The sequence below is a fragment of the Schistocerca cancellata genome, chromosome 9, assembly GCF_023864275.1.
Source record: "Schistocerca cancellata isolate TAMUIC-IGC-003103 chromosome 9, iqSchCanc2.1, whole genome shotgun sequence".
NCBI classification, from domain to species: domain Eukaryota; kingdom Metazoa; phylum Arthropoda; class Insecta; order Orthoptera; family Acrididae; genus Schistocerca; species Schistocerca cancellata.
This window is the reverse complement of record NC_064634.1, coordinates 411,049,527-411,070,268: the sequence shown is the minus strand read 5'-3', so window position 1 is coordinate 411,070,268 and position 20,742 is coordinate 411,049,527. Positions and strand designations below refer to the sequence as shown.

The window sequence follows — 20,742 nt, the reverse complement described above, 5'->3', positions numbered from 1 at the left end:
AAGCATTACATAATAGTTTGGATATGAAAATGAAAATGAGAGACCATTGTGCCTTATGCAAAGTGTAGACCTAAAAATTAGATATACCAACGTAAACGGTATTTGCACGTTACGTGGCCGTACATATAGACCTACAAAATGAGTATCAGTTTGAAGAAAGCCACAATATACAACTTTTAGCCTACACTTGGTGTAAGGCTCAACACACCTTCAGCTCTAATATTTCCGTATCTAATGCTTTTATGGTGCTTCTCAAGTGTCACAATATTCTGTCAGGTCTGAAATGTCTGCATAAAAAAGCCAGCGACACAAATAATTCAGTGTTTAGGTCATGACACAATGTTATTTACACACACACACACATCCGTCAATACTGTGTTCTGAAACTTTCAAATTTAGCGCCCTAATGCTATTTACATGCCTAAATTGTTACAAAACAGTTGTGGCTAAAAAAAAATAAAAGAAAAGAGATGCTATGCTGGTAACTGACTCCTTGGTATTGTACGACAGTTACTGTTTACAGCGATTTCTCGATTATAGTTTGAAACGTTCTTCATACTATTTTTGTGTTTTTCTCTTACATCTAACACTATGCAGAGAAAAAATGTCCTTAATCCAAAATCTTTACAGGCAATCTGCCTAATTTACCTAGTACACTAACAGGAAAATGTTTACAATAGCCTTCCAGGAAACAGTGTGAGAAGTGTCAATGGTTTTTAGAATTTCACATAAGTTACTTATGTAAAGCTCTCTGTGTAATGCATTTCTTGCACACCTTAACGGGTGGCACATTCCACTTTCATGTGCTTTTATTTATGAGCATAGTGTCTCGTTTGGGGACAATGAGACTTTGGTACATTGGTCCTGCAAAATATACAAAATAGATGAGTATATGCAATGGACATGAGTTACAGGTAACACTGATTTCTTAATTCTACATAGGTGAAAGCAAGTAAACTAGTGACATCATCAAGTTCAAGAGATATATCAAATTACAGCACAAGACTTGGCGTAAATGAAACATAGCAACATTATAAAGTACAAAGAGTGACTAAACTAACAAAAATGTAATAATAAATCATCAAACAACAGCATAAATGTCAGTAGTAATACTATCTTGCATAGGGTGTGCAATAATGGCAGAGTGGAGTAGCATAGCATCACAAAAAACACATTACATGGTATCAGCAAAGATATAATAGCATCAGAAATAAATAAACGTAAGATATATAGAGGCCATATTCCAAAGGACACAAATTCTTATTATGAAAAAAAAAACAATTGACTGAATTACCATTTGCAGTGGTCAGACCACCGAAGGGATGTGAACCGCTGGAAAAAAATAGTATCTCTTTCAGTTGTTGTTTTCATGCACATGCGTATGAAAACAGAAAAATGTGCAAGGCCTAAACTTACAGTAAGAGAACCGATCTGCACGATTCTTCCTACCAGGCACGTCGCCACCTAATCAAATGCTGAATAATCAAGGAATCGTGAAAACAAGGTACCAATAGAATTTGTGTAAGCATAGGAAATGCATCAGGTAAAAAAAATCTGTGTTGTGTCATATTATTATGTACACTCCTATGTAAATCAGAATAAGCGTATATGAAAACTGGCAATATAAATACGCACATCTGGAAAAAATTTGGCAATTAGCATAGTAGCTGAAAAACAGTAAAAAAAATTATACAGAGCTGAAAGGCGGAAAAATAAATAGTTGTGCTATGTGATCGTCAAATTTCTATCTAGCTACGTGAAATGAACCAAAGCAAAACTTATTCTATCTAGTTATTGACGTTGTTGATATGATGATTGCCTCGCTGTTTTCTCGTCCGTTAAGTTTCAATATGAACTACATTTGGATGGGGAAGATACGTATCCTAAATGGTCCAGAATATAAAAGTTCAAATTTACTGCAATGACGCTTTCCTCTGTTGGATAGGTAGTGAGTGCGTACCAATATTTTTTGCCCTACGCGAAATTCCTGGAGGTTACTCACCTGTTTTGGTTGATGTTCGCGGCACTCTGCTGCACGCTTTATATTGTTACTTGCGATGTCTGTTTCCACTTGTTGTTTTACAAATGACTGTATATGAACTATTTCATCAAATAAGAGTCTATCATTTACTATAATGCCCTTTTCATTTAGCTACATTAAAGTATTTTCAACTACTGACCATTCTCGTGGTTCTGTGAGCATCATCCACGAGAATACAGAAAACTCAGCTATTCCCTATAATCATGAGGATAAATAGTCTACTGAAGCATCATAAAACGTTGATACTGCTATGTCAAATTTCTTAACAGAGTGGTCATCACAATCATTCAGCAGTTTTTTTTTACACTTTGTGGTACAAAATGTTCATGTTTCCTTGAATTTAGACTTGTCAAAGCTTTATTTAAGACTGCTAATACTTCACATATGAAATTATTCTGTTTCTCAATGCTCAGAATGGATTGTTGGAAAACACTCATTTATGAATGTAAATAACATTCATTTATAGGATCACTGAAAAAACTCTTTAAGATTGCAGGACACTTTGAGTTAGACTGTGACAAAAAGTAAGATTTCAAAGGTTCATACACTTTCAAGAACCTTTCTATGGCTGGCAACAATGAAAGCCACCTTGTTTTGGAAAAGGAAAGTAGATTTTTGTAAGTGACACCAACAAATTCACAGAATTCAGTGAGTTCTGCAACATGAATAGAAAAAATATGAAAATGGTTGTACAACTTCATGACAATGCAGTCAATGTCAACAGGTAAAACATCACAAGCACTTTGAAGTGTGTTATGAACAACATGTGCTGGACAACCTATGCCAACAATGTCAGAGTTTTTTTAATTTTTCTTTCAGATGTGTGAAAACATTATTACCCTCTTTCTTCATTAACCCCTCAAAATTACAGTTAGTATTGTCTGCACCAAATGCAACATACTTTGAAATGATACTGAATGACTGTATAAAATGAGAAAGATAATTGGAAATAGTTTCGGACTTTTCGTTCTGCAATTCATCAAGATCAAGCAATTTCGTCTGCAGTCCACCATCACTTACAGAAATATACTAAACTATCACAGGAAAAATTTTCTGATGCTCACGGTTGCTAGCATCAGTAGATATTGAAAAGTATTTTGCACTGTTTACAGCAGCTATTACCTGTTTCTGGGAATGTGGAGCTATAACATTGTTGATAATTGCTTCACACTTTGTTCTTCCACACGAAACATTTTCTGCAATCTTAGAATCAGGAAATTTTTTTTTTGTTTAGTTGAACACTGCAGTCATTAGAACGATAGCTTTGGTGGTGTTTAACAACATGGAATGACAGGGTTCCTTCTGCTGCAGTTACGTTTTTCTGTTCCTGTGTATTTGAAGTTACAAAGTATGTCGTCATTTTTTGCGAGGAACCTGCCGATCGAAGATTCTTCTTGTGTTTCTCTAATTCCATATGATGCTTGAGATCTGCAGCGTCACCATGAGACACGGATACAGCACAGTTACATACGTACATTTTGCTGAGCAGTCATTTTCTGTAGCAGTGATGCAAGGAAATTTCCTCTAAAGTTCTTCCGAAAACTTTGATTTTCGTTTCGGCATCGCCACGACTTGCTAGCACTTCACGAAACTGATACTGAGTGCTGACAACAATGGCAAGCAAAAGCAAAGAAAATAAGAGTACGCAACAAATATAGTGCTTAAGCTGTACGTTATCAGTGGGTACCAACGTACGGAATGTGAGTTTCAATTGATAGATTATAAAATCGACACTCAGAAAATATTTAAACCACTTTGTAAATATCTGAAAATAATCCTTGAAAATCGGGACAAATTGCTTGTTTTTTAAAAAAAAAGTTGGGACAAATTTTTGAGCCTCAAAAAACGGGACAATCCCGATTAATCGGGACGTATGATCACCCTACGCCAGAGGCGTTTGATCTCTTTCCAGACGTCGTCTTTGCTCTGCTCTCTGGCGTTGTCTTTTAATGATGCTGAAATAAAATTTTCAGAAGTTACCTGATTAATAGAGAAGGTTAAAATTAGTTTGACAGAAATTAGGGACTATTTCTTGCTGATTACTGAACAGTGAACGTGAAAGTGCATCTGCTACAGTATTCTGGGTTTCTGGGATATGGATAATCGTAAAATCAAGTTCCTGAAATGAAGTTTCCAACGACTAAGTCTGTCATGTGTGAATTTAGCTGAAAGCACAAACTGAATAGCTCTGTGATCTGTGTATACTGTAGTATGTCTGCCGTAGAGAAAGTGACGAAATTTAGTGAAAGCCCAAACAACACATAATGTTTCGAGTTCAATGATAGAACAATTTCTTTCAGACGATGTGAGGATGTGACTGGCAGAGGCGATGTTTTTCTTAACAATTGTCCCATTTTCGTCTCTTTCCTGAAATACATGGACACCAAGAGCAGTCTTGGAGCTGTCTGTAGCAATCGAAAAATTCTTTGTCGGGTCAGGATGTGGTAGAAGTTGAGCGTTAAGTAAAGCATTTTTTAGATTGAGAAACTCGGACTGTGGTTGGTCATCCCACGACCAGATACTATTTTTACCAGTAAGATGACATAATCTAGGGATATCTAGTACAGAGTGGTGTATGAAACGGGGAAAAAAATTGATCAAACCGAGGAAGCTGCGAAGTTGTTTTTGGTGGACGGAATTGAAATTTCACGGATAGCCTGTGGTTTATCGGGATCGGGCATAATGCCGTCAGCCGAAATTACGTGACCTAGGAATTTAATGGAAACCTGACCAAAATGAGATTTACTGAGGTTCACGGTAACACCTTCTGCAAGAAAAGTTTGCAATAGCATGCGGAGAACAGAATTATGTTCTGACCAAGAAGGTTGTGCAATTAGAATGCCGTCAATGTAAGTGGTGATTCTGTCTTTTAATGCAATTGGAGGAATAGTGTTCATCGCACGGATGAAAGCAGCGGAGCTGTGTTAAACCGAAATGCAATTTACAAAATTGGCAGCAGTTATTGAAACGTAGGAAAGCAGTGTTTCTTCGGCAGTTAGGATGCAACTGAATTTGCCACAATCCAGATTTTAGGTCCAAAGTGGAATAGGTTGATGTTCTGTGAAATTTTTACAAAAAAATCTTCCAGCGTTTGCGGGCGATCGGTTTCAGTAATGATGATTTCGTCGATCTGACGTGAATCCAACACAAGGCGAAGTGAGCCATCTTTCTTGTTAACAATGTGAAGAGGGTTAATATATTGACTAACGGCTGGTTCAATGACACCTTGGTCTAACATAGCCTGAAGTTCTTGTTTGACTTGATTTCTATAGATGAACGGAATGAAATAATGTTCAGATGTGTGTGAAAACTTATGGGACCTAACTGCTAAGGTCATCAGTCCCTAAGCTTACACATTACTTAACCTAAATTATCCTAAGGACAAACACACACACCCATGCCCGAGCGATGACTCGAACCTCTACCGGGACCAGCCGCACAGTCCATGACTGCAGCGCCCTAGACTGCTCGGCTACTCCCGCGCAGCGGAATGCAATGAAACAATGTTTTGCCTTAAATGTATCATCCGGTTTTACTTGGAATTCGTAAACAAAACTGGACATGGTTCCCGATGCATTGCTAAATACTGCAGAGTGCTGTAAAAGAATATCCTGCAACTGTTGGCGCTCTTCGTCGTTCAAAGCTTTACATTCATTCATCTTATTGTTTGTCGTCTGCACAAGGTCATAATCAAATTCCTCGTGGATATTGTTACTTCGGAAATACGTGTCTGTAAAGAATGTTGTATCCCAATTAATTTTCTTAGATACTGAAATGACCTCTGCTCTGTAAGTGGCAGATGTTGCGTATCGGATTTCAATATAAGCAATGACTTATTAAAGCTGATAACAGCATCATGTTCGTCAAGGTTCAAATGGCCCTGAGCACTATGGGACTCAAGTGCTGAGGTCATTAGTCCCTTAGAACTTAGAACTAGTTAAACCTAACTAACCTAAGGACATAACACACATCCATGCCCGAGGCAGGATTCGAACCTGCGACCGTAGCGGTCTCGCGGTTCCAGACTGCAGCGCCAGAACCGCGCGGCCACTTCGGCCGGCCTGTTCGTCAAGGAAATCCATGCCAAGTATGACGTCGGTTGTTTAGAGGGGAACGATCCAGAAATTAGCAATAAATGTGTGATCAACAAGTATAAAAGATAGGTGGGTTTGCAGTTTCATATCTACTCCTTTATTAGATATTGAGTCTCGAACTTTTTATTTTACCAAGTGGAAAGGTAGGACGGGTATTGCCGGCGTTACATTTTTGGAATGCTCTTTCATTCATCATTGTTACTGATGAACCAGAGTCCATCACTGCAGAAAATAAATACAAGCCAGTTTTAATTTCAACTATGGGGTGAGTAATATTCTTTAGAGTGTGGTGTCTCTCTTGTAATAGTGTGTCCCTAATGTCGTCGAATGTTACGATGTTTAACTGAACGGCATCATGAGTAGAAGAATCGCATTGAGCGATTTCCGATTGAACAGTATCGGTAGTTTCTAGTCACGCAAAACTAGTGGACTGATGGGTCGCAGAAGGTTGCTGTGGTTGTTCAGTTATATGTACCGTACGGTTATTATGATCTGCAGAATGCAGCGGTGGGTGGAAACGAACATTAGGTTCATTAGGAATGTCCTGAGGCTGATTCTGATGAAAGCTGCCGTTGCCGAAATTACGCTTAAATTGCTGGTCATTCCCTTTGTTTGTTGTGAAAATTACTTTGCTATTGATCGTTTTGATGTGACTGCGACCATTGGTTTTTGTGGGGGAAATTATGTCCTTCCGGTTGCATAAATTTATGTGATTGGGTTGTGCTGACAAAGCTCGGCGGCGATACATGGACCTTCGGTTGAGATTGTAGATCGTATTGTTGCTGAATATGTTCGGGCTGCTGCAGCTGCGGCAAGAATTGCGGCTGGAAACTGACCGTTGGGTGTCGAAATACTGATATTGTTGCCGTTGCTGAATATATTTGTTGTCAAAATGTTGTCTCTTATTAAAATGTCTACGAAAATCGTTATCGGAACCAAATCTGTTATTTCTCTTGTTATGGAATGGGTGAGATTGCTCGTTGTAACTGAATGAGTTGTTACCTTGATTGCCGTTATTAAAATTCTTATTGACATATGATTATTCCGAGTGCTGAATTTCTAATAATTGTAGTAAGTCCCTGAATGCTGAAATGCTTTCCTTTTGCTGTCCGGTGAGAAGAGAAACTCGTAATGAGCGTGAAAGTTCTGAAATGCATAATTATATGAGCGGTGGTTGGCTATACGGTTCGGTCAGATACTGGTTTTTTTGGACCACATACTCAACTGGGCGATAGTGGGAAAACTGGAGTGTTAAAAATTGAGTTAACTGATTAGCTGGTCTTTAATGCCTCGCTGAGTCGTTTCCGACAAATACGCAGATAGAAATGCATTTTGGAACTCTTCGACGGAGTGACATTGCCTTGCTACGGGTCTCACACGCATCGAAGGTTCTCCCTCTAAAAAGCTACAGATAAATTCGAGCTTGTGTGTCACTGGCCAGTTTGCTGGCAGCGAAAATGAAAATTGGTACACCCAATCAAGGGGATGCGTATCTGTGCGGTTATTTCTACACACCCTGAATTTCTTTACAGACAGGAAATGTATATAGTCGAATCCTTCGTATTGTAGATTTTGAGGGGTTCGGCGGCGTAAAAGAACTGAATATGAGATGACTGGCTTGTATCAAGTCATGCGCTGTTTGTAGTCTGCTCATATTATTGTGAGGTTGAAAAGTAGGTGACTGTTGCTGTTGCAAGTTAGTTTGAAACTGATTACGCGGAGAAAATTTTCTGATATTGTCTACTTCCTGATGTAAATTATTAACTTTCCTATGTAGTGAACTGTTATGTGCATCAAGCTGGTTTAATGTTTGCTGCATGGACTGATATTCTTGAGATTCAGTAAACGAAATGGGAGCTGAGCCTGATTTATTTTCAATTTGGTTTTCAAGCGTTTCTAATCCTACCGACAGCTCATCATCACATCATTCCGTGAGCGTAAGAATGTGTGTGGAATTACTTGAATCTAAAGCGTCGGCTTGCTTTTGTAGTTTGCATGTAGTATTTTTCACCTTTTTCAAATCCGCTTTAATTGTGTCAGGGTCCTGCACCAGCTCTATTTGCTCAAGACGGGAGCTTAACGACTCAATGTCATCTGTGCACTTTTCTTCTCGTGTGTCAACAGTGGTATTGAAATTAGTTACATCTGTCTGTATTTGGTTCTGTGATTGTTTTACTCTGTTAACCTCGTCTGTAACGGAGTTTATACTAGCGTCAACATGGGTTGTAAGACTAGTGAGCAACTGCTGTTGTACTTCCTGTCTTTGTACTGCCAATGACTGCAATAGCTGATTGTTTTCGCCTGTGTATTTACGGAGAAAGTCTTTGTATCGCTTTTTTGAGGTCTCAGTGTGAACTTTTAAGACGTGCATCTAATCGATTGTCCTGTTGATCTATTGTCATTAACGGATTGGATTTCATCTGTAAGCTTTTTATAGGTTTCACTACATTAATGTCTTAAAGCATTAATTTCATCTCTTAAAGATTTGGTACTGTCTGCGCATTGCCTGCTATGGCTTCAATTTTACTGGAAAGACGTTTTTCACTGGCTGTAATGTCTGTGTCTACCTGTTTAAAACGATTACCAGTCGTATGTGTGTATGATTTAAGCTCGTAACATATGCTGGAAAATTGTTCATTGAACTGAGTATTCAGGATGTCCGTCATTTGCATGAGATTTTGAAGCGTCGGATCCATATTCTTTTCCATTGATGCGACGGGTGTCACCTGTATTGTGATTTCTGGTGCGGAGACATCATCTACAGCCATGGACGTCTCGTTTGTTGCATTATCTGCATGATTACCGCTAATGGAATTTGACCGACTTATTAAAACGGACTGAATACTGATTCGGTAAAGAATTGTGTTCTGACACCTGCATGTTAGCAGTATCTGCCTCAGCGTCATCTACTATAGCGGAATCGACAGTCTGGGCTGATGGTAAATTGGGTGAAGTCGTAATGTGAGAAACCTGCACATTATTTTTGGAAACGGAACTCACGTTTTCTGTGGTGCTTTGCAAATGTCGCACCGCAAAGTGGTTACTATCATTCTCATCATTATTGTCAATAATCGGAACGTCGTCTATTTCGATATATCTAATTGTTTGAATACGCGCCGGAATCTTAGCACTTATGCGCGGCATCGTAAATCAAATATAGACTCAAAACCAAAGGCAAAAAATATTGAACAATCAAATCAATGGAAAACAAAGCGGAGCATAAGAATGCCGATGAACTGTGGAAGAACTTTTGTACGAGTTAGTAAATTGCGTTGCGCCAAAAAACAAACTACTATTACAGCTACAGAGTGGTTCAAATGGCTCTGAGCACTATGGGACTTAACATCTTAGGTCATCAGTCCCCTAGAACTTAGAACTACTTAAACCTAACTAACCTAAGGACATCACACACATCCATGCCCGATGCAGGATTCGAACCTGCGACCGTAGCAGTCCCGCGGCTCCGGACTGCAGCGCCTACAACCGCACGGCCACCGCGGCCGGCCAGCTACAGAGTGGTTTAGAGAACAGAATATATACAGGGTGTATCATAATCAATGGCGTAAACGCATACAGTTGAAAGTACACTATACTAGAAGCAAAAAAGTCTCAGTAAACATAGGGTCGAAAATGCATACCTTAAGAGTTACAAGCAATTTTTCATCTTCGATTCTGTGAAGCAAATCTTTTCTACTGCAAGCTCTTTGCTTTCCATATTTTGGGAAGTGATAATATGGACCAAAACAAGAAATATTTTTCCAATAAACATGTGCTCTAAAATGCATACCTTAAGAGCTATGAGCAAAGAGCTTGCAGTAGAAGAAATCTGCTTCACAGTATCGAAGATGAAAAATTACTCGTAGCTCTTAAGATATGCATGTTGAACCCCAAGTTTACTGAGACTTTTTTGCTTCTAGTATCGTGTATTTCAACTGTATGCGTTTACGCCATTAATTATGATACACCCTGTATATACCTGACGTCTTTAAATATCAAAGATTTCATACAGCAAACGATTGGCAGAGCTGTGGCCAAATGTAACGTTCTTCATACTAGTTTTGTGTTTTACTTTGCCAATGAATATAAAATGCGTAATGTTTGTGTCATGCAAATTTACTCTGTGATGTGTTGTTGAGCAAATGACTTAACCTGCAAAACCAATACACAATTTTCATAATGAAATCAGTCCCTCTGAAATTTAGCCAGTCTCGTGAGCACCGAGTTCTATGGCCTTGTGGAACAAACTGATAAAATTCCCTCTGCAAATAAACAATGAAATAAATTTTCCTTAGCTCTCGAGTCGCAACGGATGTAATCTTGGAGTTCTGTTCTCTCCACAGTAGGCATAGAAAATATTCAATCTTGGCACAGTGAAGTGCAACGCCGGCCGTATAATAGTTTCATAACAATAATACCAGTAGATCGGTTGATAGATGAATAACCTTGCAAAAGTTCAGTAAAAATACTGGATATTGGCTCAGCGTTGTGAAATGCTGCCCGCATTGAAGCTGTTACAAACATTAATACTGATTCCGGCACATTAATATTTTTCTGAAACGGATTGAAAAATGATTTCTTTAAAAAAAATTATTCATTGGGTTCAAATAAACACGACACGGAAGAGGATGAGGTACTGATATTGGGATATCCTGAGGCCAAATGCTTCAGTTTGAAATTTGTATTCAAAACAAAGTTTCTCCTTCACAAAATCTGATATGAAACATTTTACATTAACTTCAAAATCAGTGAATTTCTCAACTGTTCTACGATTCTCAATTACTGTCGCAATTAAAAACACTTGGATTGTTACATGACAAAATGTCTGACATCGTTTGACAAAATATATTCCAAAATTTAACTTCTCTGTATCAGGATTACAAAACACACAATATGTAACAAATCGGGTATACCTAATCAGTCTATATATTAAATCTTATGGAAAATACTTGGTTCCTACATTCAAGGGTCAGCACTGTAAAAATTAGCGCAACCCACATTGCGTTGCTGCATACCTAAATACACAAAATTTCATTACCTTACAAATTTGTTCCAGTTGCTTTACCTTTGAGTTACAGTATAAATTTATTACTCTTCTATAATTGCCATGCAGCTTTACTCTATGATTAAATGATGATGGCGTCCTCTTGGGTAAAATATTCCGAAGGTAAAATAATCCCTTGCAACTTCTCTCGGGCTTGTACACAACCTTTTATCATGACTCGTCTGCAAAAGGGGTTCGGTTGTGCACAGCAGCATTCGCGCCCTATATTGAGTAAACAGCCAGCCTAAGTACAGCAGTGAATGAATTCAAGTATTTGTCTAAATCACGATCGTTCACAAATGATTTACACCGACAACAGTTTAGAATGAAAACGTTTTTATTTTATTAAATCACTTCCACAAAACAAACTGATGGCCACGTGATACTATGTCGGCGGCTCTTAGCCCCACCGACCTTACCGCACCCCCTATCCTCTGTCCTGTGTCCGGTCACGTGACACTACATTAGTCAAATATATTATTTCTTACATGGCCATCATGCAGTTACAATGTTACAATATTAAAATACGTAAAACTAATACCTTATATTATTTTGTAGACAATCCTCAGATTATTTACATATTTAACACCACTCCAAATTTTAGGCAGTTTCACCCCTCCTCTTTTGTTTAATCATGTCTTTGCCTAAAAGGTGTAACATACGAAATGCTCATTTTTGCTCTTCATAGATCGAAAACTGAACAGTATCTTCACAATAAAAGACAATAACTTATTATGCAGAGTTTCCCAAACATCCTTCCAACTTAATTTTCATGTAAAACATGTTCTTTAATGTCCAAAATATTATCTCTGCTACTATGCTTTAAATTTGAGTTCTGAACTATTTTGAAGAGCTCTTATGTTTATGGAGCACTCCTATTTCAGTGATCAGATACCCAGCAAATCCACTGACTAGCAAGCAAGCACACCTTACATTATTAACATATGTACCAAGTTATGCACTGAGACATAGGCAATTATGTAACTAAGTGATTCAATGTTAAACTGTCATATGCTGCCCCCTTTCTTTATCAAGAAGGTGACTCCATAAATACAATACCGGCCATCAAAATTGCTACACCACGAAGATGACGTGCTACAGATGCGAAATTTAACCAACAGGAAGAAGATGCTGAGATATGCAAATGATTAGCTTTTCAGAGCATTCACACAAGATTGGCGCCGGTGGGGACACCTACAACGTGCTGACATGAGGAAAGTTTCCAACCGATTTCTCATACACAAACAGCAGTTGACCGGCGTTGCCTGGTGAAACGTTGTTGTGATGCCTCGTGTAAGGAGGAGAAATGCGTACCGTCACGTTTCCGACTTTGATAAAGGTCGGATTGTAGCATATCTCGATTGCGGTTTATCGTATCGCGTCATTGCTGTTCGCGTTGGTCGAGATCCAATGACTGTTAGCAGAATATGGAATCGGTGGGTTCAGGAGGGTAATACGGAACGCGGTGCTGGATCCCAACGGCCTCGTATCACCAGCAGTCGAGATGACAGGCATCTTATCCGCATGGCTGTAAAGGATCGTGCAACCACGTCTCGATCCCTGACTCAACAGATGAGGACGTTTGCGAGGCAACAACCATCTGCACGAACAGTTCGACGACGTTAGCAGCAGCACGGACTATCAGCTTGGAGACCATGGCTGCGGTTACCCTTGACGCTGCATCACAGACCGGAGCGCCTGCGATGGTGTACTCAACGACGAACCTGGGTATACGAATGGCAAAACGTCATTTTTTCGGATGAATCCAGGTTCTGTATACAGCATCATGATGGTCGCATCCGGTTTGGCGACATCGCTGTGAACGCACATTGGAAGTATGTATTCATCATCGCCATACTGGCGCATCACCCGACGTGATGGTATGGGGTGCCATTGGTTACACGTCTCGGTCACCTATTGTTCGCATTGTCGGCACTTTGAACAATGGACGTTACATTTCAGATGTGTTACGACCCGTGGCTCTACCCTTCATTCGATCCCTGTGAAACCCTACATTTCAGCAGGATAATGCACGACCACATGTTGCAGGTCCTGTACGGGCCTCTCGGGGTACAGAAAATGTTCGACTGCTGCCCTGATCAGCAAATTCTCCAGATCTCTCACCAGTTGAAAGCGTCCGTTCAATGATGGCCGAGGAACTGGCTCGTCACAATACGCCACTCACTACTCTCGATGAACTGTGGTATCGTGTTGAAGCTGCATGGGCAGCTGTACCTATACACGCCATCCAAACTCTGTTTGACTCAATGCCCAGGCCTATCAAGGCCGTTATTACGGCCAGAGGTGGTTGTTCTGGGTACTGATTTCTCAGGATCTAAGCTCCCAAATTGGGTGAAAATGTAATCACATGTCAGTTCTAGTATAATATATTTGTCCGATGAATACCCGTTTATCATCTGCATTTCTTCTTGGTGTAGCAATTTTAATGGCCAGTAGCGTATATTGACTTGTGCTTCCTACACCCCAACTGTTTTCCACAGTAAACATTACCACATCCAGCAAATTAGTTATACTATTACAGCATCCCTTGTAGCCTCACATCCCCATTCGGATCTGCCGCCGGGGACCACTCAAGAGGACGTCGTTATCAGGAGAAAGAAATCTGGCCTTCTACGGATCTGAGCGTGGAATGTCAGATCCTTTAATCGGGCAGGTAGGTTAGAAAATTTAAAAAGGGAAATGGATAGGTTAAAGTTAGATATAGTGGGAATTAGTGATGCTCGGTGGCAGGAGGAACAAGACTTTTGTTCAGGTGAATACAGGGTTATAAAATCCAATAGGAGTAATGCAGGAGTAGATTTAACAATGAATAAAAAAATAGGAGCTCGGGTAAGCTACTACAAACAGCATAGTGAACGCCTTATTGTGGCCAAGATAGACACGAAGCCCACGCCTACCACAGTAGTACAAGTTTCTATGCCAACTAGCTCTGCTGATGACGAAGAAATTGAAGAAATGTATGATGAGATAAAAGAAATTATTCAGATAGTGAAGGGAGACGAAAATTTAATAGTCATGGGTGACTGGAATTCGATAGTAGGAAAAAGAAGAGAAGGAAACATAGTAGGTGAATATGGATTGGGGGTAAGAAATGAAAGAGAAGCCGCCTGGTAGAATTTTGCACAGAGCGTAGCTTAATCATAGCCAACACTTGGTTCAAGAATCATAAAAGAATGTTGTATACATGGAAGAAGCCTGGAAATACTGACACGTTTCAGATAGATTATATAATGGTAAGACAGAGATTTAGAAACCAGGTCTTAAATTGTAAGACATTTCCAGGGGCAGATGTGGACTCTGACCACAATCTATTGGTTATGAACTGTAGATTAAAACTGAAGAAACTGCAAGAAGGTGGGAATTTAAGGAGGTGGGACCTGGATAAACTGACTAAACCAGAGGTTGTACAGAGTTTCAGGGAGAGCATAAGGGAACAATTGACAAGAATGGGGGAAAGAAATACAGTAGAAGAACAATGGGTAGCTTTGAGGGATGAAGTAGTAAAGGCAGCAGAGGATCAAGTAAGTAAAAAGACGAAGGTTAATAGAAATCCTTGGGTAACAGAAGAAATATTAAATTTAATTGATGAAAGGAGAAAATATAAAAATGCAGTAAATGAAGCAGGCAGAAAGGAATACAAACGTCTCAAAAATGAGATCGACTGGAAGTGCAAAATGACAAAGCAGGGATGGCTAGAGGACAAATGTAAGGATGTAGAGGCTTATCTCACTAGGGGTAAGATAGATACTGCCTACAGGAAAATTAAAGAGACCTTTGGAGATAAGAGAACCACTTGTATGAACATCAAGAGCTCAGATGGAAACCCAGTTCCAAGCAAAGAAGGGAAAGCAGAAAGGTGAAAAGAGTTTATAGAGGGTCTATACAAGGGCGATGTACTTGAGGGCAATATAATGAAAAGGGAAGAGGATGTAGATGAAGATGAAATGGGAGATATGATACTGCGTGAAGAGTTTGACAGAGCACTGAAAGACCTAAGTCGAAACAAGGCCCCAGGAGTAGACAACATTCCATTAGAACTACTGACAGCCTTGGGAGAGCCAGCCCTGACAAAACTCTACCATCTAGTGAGCAAAATGTACGAGACAGGCGAAATACCCTCAGACTTCAAGAAGAATATAATAATTGCAATCCCAAAGAAACCAGGTGTTGACAGATGTGAAAATTACCGAACTATTAGTTTCATAAGTCACAGTTGCAAAAGACTAACGCGAATTCTTTACAGACGAATGGAAAAACTGGTAGAAGCCGACCTCAGGGAAGATCAGTTTGGATTCCGTAGAAATATTGGAACACGTGAGGCAATAATGACCCTACGACTTATCTTAGAAGCTAGATTAAGAAAAGGCAAACCTACGTTTCTAGCATTTGTAGACTTAGAGAAGGCTTTTGACAATGTTGACTGGAATACTCTCTTTCAAATTCTGAAGGTGGCAGAGGTAAAATACAGAGAGCGAAGGGCTATTTACAATTTGTACAGAAACCAGATGGCAGTTATAGGAGTCGAGGGACATGAAAAGGAAGCAATGGTTGGGAAGGGAGTGAGACAGGGTTATAGCCTCTCCCCGATGTTATTCAATCTGTATATTGAGCAAGCAATAAAGGAAACAAAAGAAAAATTCGAAGTAGGAATTAAAATCCATGAAGAAGAAATAAAAACTTTAAGGTTCACCGAATACATTGTAATTCTGTCAGAGACAGCAAAGGACTTGGAAGAGCAGTTGAACGCAATGGACAGTGTCTTGAAAGGAGGATATAAGATGAACATCAACAAAAGCAAAACGAGGATAATGGAATGTAGTCGAGTTAACTCGGGTGATGCTGAGGGAATTAGATTAGGAAATGAGACTCTTAAAATAGTAAAGGGGTTTTGCTATTTGGGGAGCAAAATTACTGAAGATGGTCGGACAAGAAGAGAATAGAAGGTTTCGAAATGTGGTGCTACAGGAGAATTCTGAAGATTAGATGGGTAGAAATGGTTCAAATGGCTCTGAGCACTATGGGAACATCTGTGGTCATCAGTCCCCTAGAACGTAGAACTACTTAAACCTAACTAACCTAAGGACATCACACACATCCATGCCCGAGGCAGGATTCGAACCTGCGACTGTAGCAGTCGCGCGGTTCCGGACTGAGCGCCTAGAACCGCTAGACTACTGAGCCGGCAGATGGGTAGATCACATAACTAATGAAGAGGTATTGAATAGAATTGGAGAGAAGAGGAGTTTGTTTCACAACTTGACTAGAAGAAGGGATCGGTTGGTAGGACATGTTCTGAGGCATCAAGGGGTCACCAGTTTAGCATTGGAGGGCAGCGTGGAAGGTAAAAATCGTAGAGGCAGAGCAAGAGATGAATACACTAAGCAGATTCAGAAGCATGTAGGCTGCAGTACGTACAGGGAGATGAATCAGCTTGCACAGGACAGAGTAGCATGGAGAGCTGCATCAAACCAGTCTCAGGACTGAAGACCACAACAACAACAACAACAACAATTGCCATGGGAAACGTTCAGTTTCACTTCGAACACCTTCTGTAAATGGACGTCCATGCCACCTTTTTCACCTTTGTTGACCTTCAAAGACCTTACTGTTACTCATCATTGGATTCGTCTCGATAGCCGCTATCAGAAAATAAGTACCAAACTACAGCATCCCATAAAAAAAAGTTGACCTTCATATCTCGGATGCGACCCCACCTAGCAACAAAAAAACCAACATAATGTTATGGCCCCCGTTGTCCATTGCAGCATTTATCCCACAAACGTTTCAGCTACTAGCATACTTTCGGAGTTATTCTAGGTGGCAGTAGTTAGTGAGTCACCCCGTATATAGTAATTTTTGAGGTTTTTCCGACATAAACACCACCACAATTGAGACACTTATCAAATTTTGTATTCCTACGTCGTAGAGGTCTGCAGCACGAGCATGAAACCAGCATGTGATGACAACCGTCTTCACCTTTTTGTTGGTTCGAAAACTTTGACTGGAGGACAGGAATTTCTTGAGGAAAGAAATCGTTCAGAGCACATGAGGACTGTGTACTAAGTGATCAAACAGCTCCAAGCCTAACTCCTTCAGATTAGCTGTTGTGCGCCGAACTGTGTGTGGGCGAGTACTGTCCCGGCTGAGGACAACACCTGCACTGGGCACTGCACACCTATTGTTTTCCCATCGCTATTTTCTCAGTGTTTTACAGTAACGATCAGCGCTCACTGCTTCACATCTGGGCAGGAAGTCAATGGTCAGAATTCACTGTTCGCCTCTAGGCAGAAAGTCAATGAACAGAATGCTTTTCCTGTCCCAGAACTACGTGCACATCGCTTTCCACATAGATATTACTAGTCTTGACCAGAAACCCATTGTGACGACGATGCATCGACTACTGCTTGATTTCCGGGTAACGTGAGCAACTCATGTCTCATCACCCGTGACGACCCTGCTGAGGAACTCGTTGTCATCACCATGGTACCACTGCAGAAATATCAATGATGCTCCTAAGCCATTCATTTTGTTTAATTTTTTGTGGAGCATACTGAGTCTGGTACCGCGCGCCGAGGAATTTGACACCCCGTCAGACGTCATGGACGTCGAAGACCCCTAGAGGTCTCTGCACCATCGCGCCGTAAGCTGTGGCGGCACGCGCCTCCTGGCCCGCATTTATAGTGAGGACGCCACAGTGGAACACGTGGTTCCAGCGGCCAATAGCGGCGACCCCGATAGAGTACTTAAGCGCCTGCCTCTTGTTCAACCAAACCCTCGACCGTCGCCTCTCCTGGACTCCCCATCTCCGGACAATCCAAGCCAAGGCACGCTCCCGCCTCAGTCTCCTCAAGCTCCTCTCCGGCCGTACGTGGGGTCTGGACCCCTCCACCATCCTCCACACCTATAAATCCCTCATCCGCCCTATCCTCTTTTATGCCCATCCGGCTTGGATCTCCACCCCCCCTACCTTTTACAAATCCCTCCAAATCCTTGAACGCCATGCTCTCCGCCTCGCCTATCGCATCCGTCTCCCCTCCCCCACGCGGATCCTCTACGATCTCATCCCCTTCCCCCACCTTCTCCTCTTCCTTGAAAGGATACGGATCCTGTACACCTCCCGCAAACTCGATCCTCCTCACCCGCTCGTCTCCCCACTCCTCTCCCACCCCCGCCCGCTGCCGCGCCTGTATTCCCATGTCCCACCCGTCTCCATCTCTCCACCCTCCTTACCCTCTCCCGAGGTGGCTTCCGCCAGCTCCCCCTCCCTGATGATGTCCTCCTCCCTTCCATTTACCCCTCCTATCAACTTTGATCCTCCCCTCCACTCCCTGTTTCCTTTCCTTTAGGCACCCTCCCCCCCTTCTCTTTCCTTTTTCCCCCGTCCCCCGTCCTCCACCCCTCTTTCCCCGGGCTTCCCCTCCCCCTCCCTCACTCTCCCCTGCCCATGGCATCTCTGCTCTCCCCTCTCCCTCTCCCACTCCCCCTCCTCCTCCTCCTCTCTTGGCAGGTCCCTGGACTATCACACGCTCTGTGAACATTCGCGCGCCGGAGATCGTCGCCATCAGTGTCTCGTGTGTGTGCCTTCGTCTGTGTTTAGTGTTCTTTCGTCGTCACACCTCCTCTGTTCACGTGTTCCGTCGCAGCCGTCCGTGTTTTGTGCGCCGTGTCAACTAGTGTCAGTGATGTTTTTTCGTCAGGTGTGAACGACTCTGTGTTTTTTTGTTTTTTGGTGTCTCCATTGTAATGCCCACCATTTTTGATTGTATTCTCTGTGTCCCCTCTATTTTATTGTAAATCTCAAGGCTGAAGAGCGGCGTACTCAGCTGCTGGCAGCCCGCCTTGTAAGGTGTTAAAAATTACAATAAAGAAAAAAAAAACTCAACCAATTCTCCCCCCCCATTCCATCCTCTTTTTTCCCCACCTCCCTTCTCTCTGCCCCCTTCTCTCCCCCCGAGTCATTTTGCATTTCCCTCCTCTGCCTCTTCTCATTCCCTCTCGCGTCTGCCCTGCCCCTCCCCCCCCTTTTATGAGTCCTTTCCCTCCTTGGTCCCCCCCCCTTCTCGTTTTTTCCTCTCCTCCCTCCTTGTTTTTCCCTCTCCTCCAGGTCCTCCCTCCCCCATCTGCCTTTGGCCCGGGAGTGTCATATTTGTGCCGCCATTTTCGTGCAGTGTTTTACAGTGAGTGTTCCATGTTGTGTCTTTTGGGAAGTGTAGCGAACAGCCATCACACTGTCGCCTCGCCTTAGACGGCTTATTTACTTTCTTGTTCTGTGTACGAGTGGACGTAATTGTTAGGTTTTCTTGTGACTCCGTTGTTTCGATCTTGTTGTTGTTCCGTCTGTCCTTCGTCGGTCGTGGCCGTCCTCTCTCGTTGTGTTGTTGTTCGCGGGCCGCTCTGCGGGTCCCGCCGCGGTTTCCGTCATTTCAACCCCGCGACCTTTCCGGTCGCCGTTACAACACTGAGCATGTTCATACAGGTTCTGCAAGTGTAGTACTTATTTTGAATCAAACGCCAGCGCCAGGATCACTTTTTGTATTTTGTTCTTTCCCTTTTCTTAATAGTACTTTTTACGTGTCTTTTCCTCACTCTTAAGTATCTATGCCAATCTCTCAGCATTTCTGACATTCTGACATGTACCGATTTGGATAGGGGCTTTGAGCGTCGAAATAAGTCCTGCTTTTTAAAACAAAAAGAAAAGGGCAACTGGTGGTGGTATTTCATTCAAGATTCATTTTATGTTCGGCTGGTAGGTTCTTTGGCTCCCATTTGACACACACTTTCTCGAACAGCAGGAGCTTAGTAAAATTTCATGGAACAAGTAGTGCAATACCTGCGGAAAATGTTTGCTAATATCCATAGCCGTGGAGTGGCAGTTCTCCAATATATACTGAGGTGACACACGTCATGGGATAGGAATATACACAGATACAGATGGTAGTAGTATCGCTCACACGAGGCGTAAAAGGGCAATGCATCGGCGGAGCTGTCATTTGTACTCATGTGATTCACTTGGAAGGGTGTTCGACGTGATAACGGCCGCACGACGCGAATTAACAGATTTCGAACGAGGAATGGTAGTTGGTGTTAGACGCGTGGGACTTTCCTTTTCGGAAATCGTTACAGAATGCAGTATTCTGAAATCCACAGTGCCAAGAGTGTGTCGATAATTTCAGGCATTATCTCTCACCACGGACAATGCAGTGGCTGATGGTCTTCACTTAACGACCGACAGCAGCGGCTGTTGTATAAAGTCGTCAGTCCTAACAGACAAACACCGCTGCATGAAATAACCGCAGAAATCAATTCGAGACGTACGACAAACGTATCCGTTAGGACAATGCGGCGAAATTTGGCGTTAGTGGTCTGTGGCAGCAGACGACCAACCCGAGTGCCTTTGCTAACAGCACCACATCGCTTGCAGCGCCTCTCCTCGGCTCGTGACCATATCGGTTCGACCCTAGACGAATTGAAAGCCGTGGCCTGGTAAGACGAGTGCCGATTTTAACTGGTAAGATCTGACGGTAGGGTACGAGTGTGGCGCAGAT

At 41.8% G+C, this 20,742-nt stretch overlaps 1 protein-coding gene across 1 annotated transcript in view; it reads right to left on the bottom strand.

The window, feature by feature from the left end:
- LOC126101457 (probable G-protein coupled receptor Mth-like 4) overlaps nt 1–20,742 on the bottom strand; it is a 317,300-nt gene that overhangs the window by 199,189 nt on the left and 97,369 nt on the right. The window lies entirely within an intron of this gene.